Source organism: Capsicum annuum, unplaced genomic scaffold (assembly GCF_002878395.1).
Source record: "Capsicum annuum cultivar UCD-10X-F1 unplaced genomic scaffold, UCD10Xv1.1 ctg4648, whole genome shotgun sequence".
Taxonomy (NCBI): domain Eukaryota; kingdom Viridiplantae; phylum Streptophyta; class Magnoliopsida; order Solanales; family Solanaceae; genus Capsicum; species Capsicum annuum.
In genome coordinates this window covers 20393-26137 of record NW_025854053.1, presented here as the reverse complement: position 1 = coordinate 26137, position 5745 = coordinate 20393, and the positions used below count along the sequence as shown (strand labels likewise).

Here is a 5745-nt window from a genome sequence, read left to right as displayed (position 1 = left end):
CAGTCTGATTCTTAATTATTGACTCTCTGCGAGTGACCAGTATCTCTTTTTATATTTATATGATTAAAGAAAGTTACAAGTTCACATAGCGAAAGGGGTTTTAACTACTACTATTTTTCAGAAAGGTGACCGTTCAATAACATGTAGTCACAAAAATAAGTTTATTACATCTGGCTTCAAAATTTAAATTAGTGAAATGCCTGAACAAAATCAGAAGAGCAAAGCATTCTGGCATGTGCAATAGTTAGATTGTGAGGGGAAAGTTAAAGTTGGCTATCTTTACATTGCCCTAAGTAAATTATAGGTTTGAGAAATAAAAACGGAGATCCTTATTTGTGATGTTTCATGAACCTATAACTATGTAATGACCGTATGTATATGCCTCGTAATTTGTGCAGAATGTACATCAAGGGTACCCAGCCGAAACTCTGGTGAGGTTTCTCAAAGCTAAGGATGGCAGTGTCTCTAAAGCACAAAAAATGGCGAGTGCATACAGTTTTCATTCTCATTTCAATCTCAATATTCCTTCACGATGAATATAGCATCAAGGAAATAGTCTAACTGTAATCAACATTTTGCAGCTTGTTGACTGTTTAAATTGGAGGATAGACAACGAGATTGATCTTGCAGTAAGTTTTCTCTTATCATAGCATAGGCATTTCTGTTTCTGTAGAGAGTGTGATTATTTTGGGTCTCTTATAATGTATAAGTCCACTTCCATTTTTTGTTCATTGTAGATCCTGTTGTGTAATTATTTCGTTTGTTTTGCTTTCTCCAACTATTGTTCTTGCAATACAACCTGCGTTGATCATTAAGGTATCTACCGCATTACATATACAACATATTTACATCGGCAGAAAGTAGTCATTTTATAAACTGTGTTCTGTAAGGCTCTGTTTGCTTTCTCCTCACCAAAGTCACAAAAAGTGAATCAGAATGACATCTTTGTTAGCAACTTCTTGTAAAACGTCTAAATGCAGCAAAAGCCTCCATCTTGTGCAGCAACAGTTGGGGACCGGGAGTGATCAAAATATGGAAGTTCATATTAGTTAGTTTTCTAGGGAACAACATATGTATAGATGAAAGGCAGATTACCTTTCTGTCTGCCTTTCTACGAAACTAGAACTTAGGGATTGGGAGAAACAAAGGATCCTCCTTGCTAAGGTATAGCTGATATAGTTGATGGCAGAGTTTAGTAGCTAAGATTTTACATTTTTTCATGATTCTTTGAAGCTATTTCGTCCACGGCTTTTCTGCGTTTATTTTCTAGATCACCATCGATCAGATATTCATCCAAAACACGTATGCTGCACGTGAAAAAACATACAAGAACATATAATAAGTTACAGAAAGTATTCACCCAAAACAGTTATGCTGCATGAGAAAAAACATAAAAGAACATATAATAAGTTATAGAAAGTATAATTGAGATAGTACCCGTTCAAACAAACTTAGCTACAAAGCCAAAGAAAAACAATCAGATTGATTATTGAAACAAATTGGATATTACATGTTCCATTTGATATTTGGATTAAACAAATGCAGTAAGATCTGATCAAGTAGTTGGAATCAGATCCAATCACAGATCACTTAACCCACAATAGACATGTCACAAATATCTATCTTGGGTCTGTATTTTAACACAATACCTTCAGTAGAAAATTCCCCTTTTAAATTGTTCCAACTAAATTTGAATGTTGTCCTTATGTTGTGGTGTTATTAAGTGTCTTCTCCCTATGTATACAAGATTGGAATTCTTGATCTTCTTTGCTATTAAACACTGACAGTAACACTTGCTAAGTGGTTATCCTGCTAAGGTAAAATAGCAGTTCAATAATCAAACTAACAATGTTACCACTAAAAAGATAAAACTTGTCAAAGGATCAGGAAGTAATTACACACCTGAATATATCAGATTCTCTCAACTCCTGTCTCGTGGTATTACCAAGGCCCTTGGAAGAGATGTTTGGAGCAAAATTGTCGCCTATAAAGTGCACATACTGCATCCATACAAAGTTCAAGGTCCTTCTCAAAGGACAATCTTAAATCATCTTCCGATCGAAGAGAACATTTTACATCTTGTAATTCTTTCTTTTTTAATCTGGTAACTTTGGTTTAACATGTCCATACTTTTGTCACTCAAGGGATCATTCCCTGAATCTGAAGAACTATCTATCATCACCAATATCATCAAGCTTGTATAAATCAGATCTTCTGGAAGAAGGTTGAGAATAAGACTTCCCTCCATCTTTGTCATCACATCTTCTCACAAACACCGTTCTATGCGAATTGTCATGAGCTAAGGACAGCTTTCCATCACGATTTAATTCTTGAATAGATCTTGTCTTTTGTTTGCCAGATAAAGAACCGTCACCATTGTCACTATCACTTAAGCTTCTGTTCCTCTTGGACAATGAAGTTTCCTTTACATCCTCTTCTTTTATCTGGTGTGGAAATGTTAAATTCCTGCCTACACCATTACTTTTTGAAACACAAACCTTTGCCTTCTCATCATCACAGTCACTAATGTGGATAACAGTTGAAGACCCAGCCCTGCCAGGTGCTGTATTCAAGTTATTCTTAACAAAGTTTTCTGCTTCACATGCTGATAGATCTATAATAGGTGCTCTATTCCCACAAGCCAAGTTGCTAAGGAGAGGGTTTGAAAGAAAGCACCAAGAATTCATTAAGTTTGCATAAGCACGCATGCAGTATCAGAAACATGTCTTTAATAAGATATGAGAGCCATCTATATAATGCACATGACAGATCCACAAGCTGGTAAATGCCTGTGTGTGCATGCACTACGGATTCTTAGAATCAATCATCATGTGCAGAACCTCAAATCAGATTCATGGTGGGTCCTTTATTAGGATAGTTGACTACTTTTGGTCCTTTATTATGTGCGGTGACTACTTGGGAGATGGGCTTTGAAAAAATCGTAAAGATACCACATGCTCGCGGGTGCGATGTCAAATCTCCCAAGCTAAACAAAACGAAAGTTCAAAAATACATATACTGTACCTCCAAAATATCTATTGCAGCGTGCAAACGCTAGGATGCATTGGCAAAAATAAAAGCTGAGGTAGATGGTTGAACAGCTTCCTCAATCTTTAGTGACTAATCAACTGATGTTTTTTGTGAACCTGAGACATTTTGTCTTACTGTTAGAAGAAAAAATCAGTACAAGTGATGGAGATTTTACCTACAAGTGGTTACATCAATACCTGGGGTTGACAACCATGACGTAAATGTGGTATTTCCTATTTATGTTGCATCAGATTTGTTGTACTGTGATAATATTACCCTTTCTTGTTCATAACATGTGGTTTAAAGAATGATAGAACTGCCCATTATCAAATGCATACGTTTATCCATCCAAATAGTTGTACTCACTCCTCTTTTCTTTGATCACTTTCAGCTTAATCAAACTATTGGTTCAATTGAAGCAATAGCTAAGTCATCAAATGAGTACATTCTGGGTACTACTGACGTTTCATCCACAACAGCTGAGACAATCACAAGGTTTTTCCGGGATGGAAAGTTTTATCTTGCTCCTAAAATTGGTTGAGTTATAATTCTACAGCATTCAGAGCTATGCACTCTGTGGAAGTGACTTCAGATCTCAAGAGGTACAAGTGGAAGTCGAATGAACTAAAATCCTCTGGAAATGTAGCTGAAGTCTTGTGGTAGTGCCTCTGTATCTGTAGTCGTAACATGATTAGAGGACTCAAAAAGAAATCACAAGGCTCTCTAAATCTTACTTCTCTTACTTAAGGAAATATGAGTTTTATCGGCAGAGAAGCAATGAACACAGAGGAGTTACGACTTCACTGGTGTCATCGCATGCTTTGCTGCGAAATGTGACATGACACTCCTCTTGTTTGACCCACATAAAGTTGATATTAGGGACGAATTCAACTGAACACATAAAGCTGTCTCACATCTATATATCTTGAATTTTGTGCATTCCGGATAATAAGGGATGATGCTGGTGCAAGAATATTAGAGCTGTGTCTTTTGTGGTATTTTCTACAGTTTTCAGAGTTAATAATTCACTTTTCGTTTATGCAATACAGGTTGGATACCGTCATATTGATTGTGCTCAAGTTTATCGCAATGAAAAAGAGGTAATTTGATTTAACTATGAAGCCAATATAGACTTTTCATATCATAGATAAGTATTTCTTGCATTAAACATGTTACGACAAATGAACAATGTTAATCTGTCATTTGTCAATACACAAATTACACGATAAGAAGTGTTACATCAAAATGTCTGTTTTCACCAAAGATATCCTTAAGTAATTGCTTACCCTTCATGTATCCTGTTACATGTTCCTCAAATGTTGATGTAGTGCAGGCTGAATTTTTATAAGTTTATCTTGGATCGCAGATAGACGCATACAGTATAATCTTCAGAATCATAATGACATATCAACATTTTTATTGTCATGTTGGCTTCGGCAACTAATAGACATGCCATTTTTTTTTTACTACCTGTGTCCAATATTTGCGACTTGTCAAAATTATATTGGCATCTTAACCATCGAAGCTTCAAAACATACGCTGGACAAACAATTTACTATTCTAACTTGTAAGTGTTACCTCTGTTGACTATTTCTCCATTTCTTTAAATCGGTCAAGTTCTGAAGAAGTTGGTCGAACATGGTGTTGTCAAGAGGGAAGATCTCTTTATTACATGGGTTTCCATGAACTCGCACGCAACTCTGGATCCACCCATAAATAAACAACTCTCTACTTTAGCTCTTTTTCGTGTTTACGTAACATGTTAACATCCAATAATCTTTCCACAATTTTGATGCCTTATACAGTTGGATGAAGTAGGATTTACTCTTTGATTAAATGGTGCTGAGAGATGTTCTTGAATTATTAATACTTGCAATATTCAGGAAGTTTAATTTCTAAATTAGTATGTGAAGGGTGTGTTATTGATCATTTGCTTGTTTGGATTGTTGTCATCTTTTGTATTGTGTCGTATTGTTGTATTAAAATGCTGCCGCAAACTTGAACATATGTTTACCTTTTTGACTTGTCGTAACAGTGGCTACAACCTGTTGAGGGATCCACGTTACAACAAAGGCAAATCTTACAGGTGGAGTTACTGGGAAATCAGTTGAGAAAAGGCCAGCTGTGCCTTGGTGATGTGAGTTGGATGGTAACACAAAAGATACGTAATTCATACTGGCAGCGAATCGAGTTCCAGTTGGACCTGGACCTTGACATTTACTGGAGGGTGCACCGCTTGATTGATAAACGTGGACTATATCAAAAACTTTCACCTGATAAAAAAAATGCGCTTTTATCACGATCAAGTAGGCTTGAATCAAGAAGATAACAAAGGATGTTAAATGGTGTCCAAATCTTTAATTTTTTCTTAAATTCCTTAAATTCTCCATTTTCTAAAAAAGGCTCTTAAAATTTTGAATTTTCTTCAAATTTTGTGTTGTGTAGCTATGTATTTTCTCCATTTTCTTAAAAAAGGGTGTCCAAATCTTGATTTTTTTCTTCAAATTTTGTTGAACCAAGTACACTATTTTCTCCATATTTATGCTGTCTACCTTCATTTTTTGGAAAAAAAGGGAAAAAGGGTGTCCAAATCTAGAATTTTTTTCCTTAAAAAATTTGAGGGTTTTTTTTCTCTATTGCTTTCTAGAATGGTGTATTTTTATTGTTTGAATCCGAAATTGAAACTATTTATTTGTTATTCAGTTTAGTTGGTAA

The 5745-nt window shown here is 35.4% G+C and overlaps 1 long non-coding RNA gene across 1 annotated transcript; it reads left to right on the top strand.

Annotated features, from left to right (window-relative positions):
- Positions 1 to 580: 580 nt before the first annotated feature.
- Positions 581 to 5745, top strand: LOC124892378. Its single transcript, XR_007050217.1, has 4 exons — positions 581 to 629; positions 3422 to 3632; positions 4080 to 4130; positions 5066 to 5745. It is a non-coding gene; the product is annotated as an uncharacterized LOC124892378 (long non-coding RNA).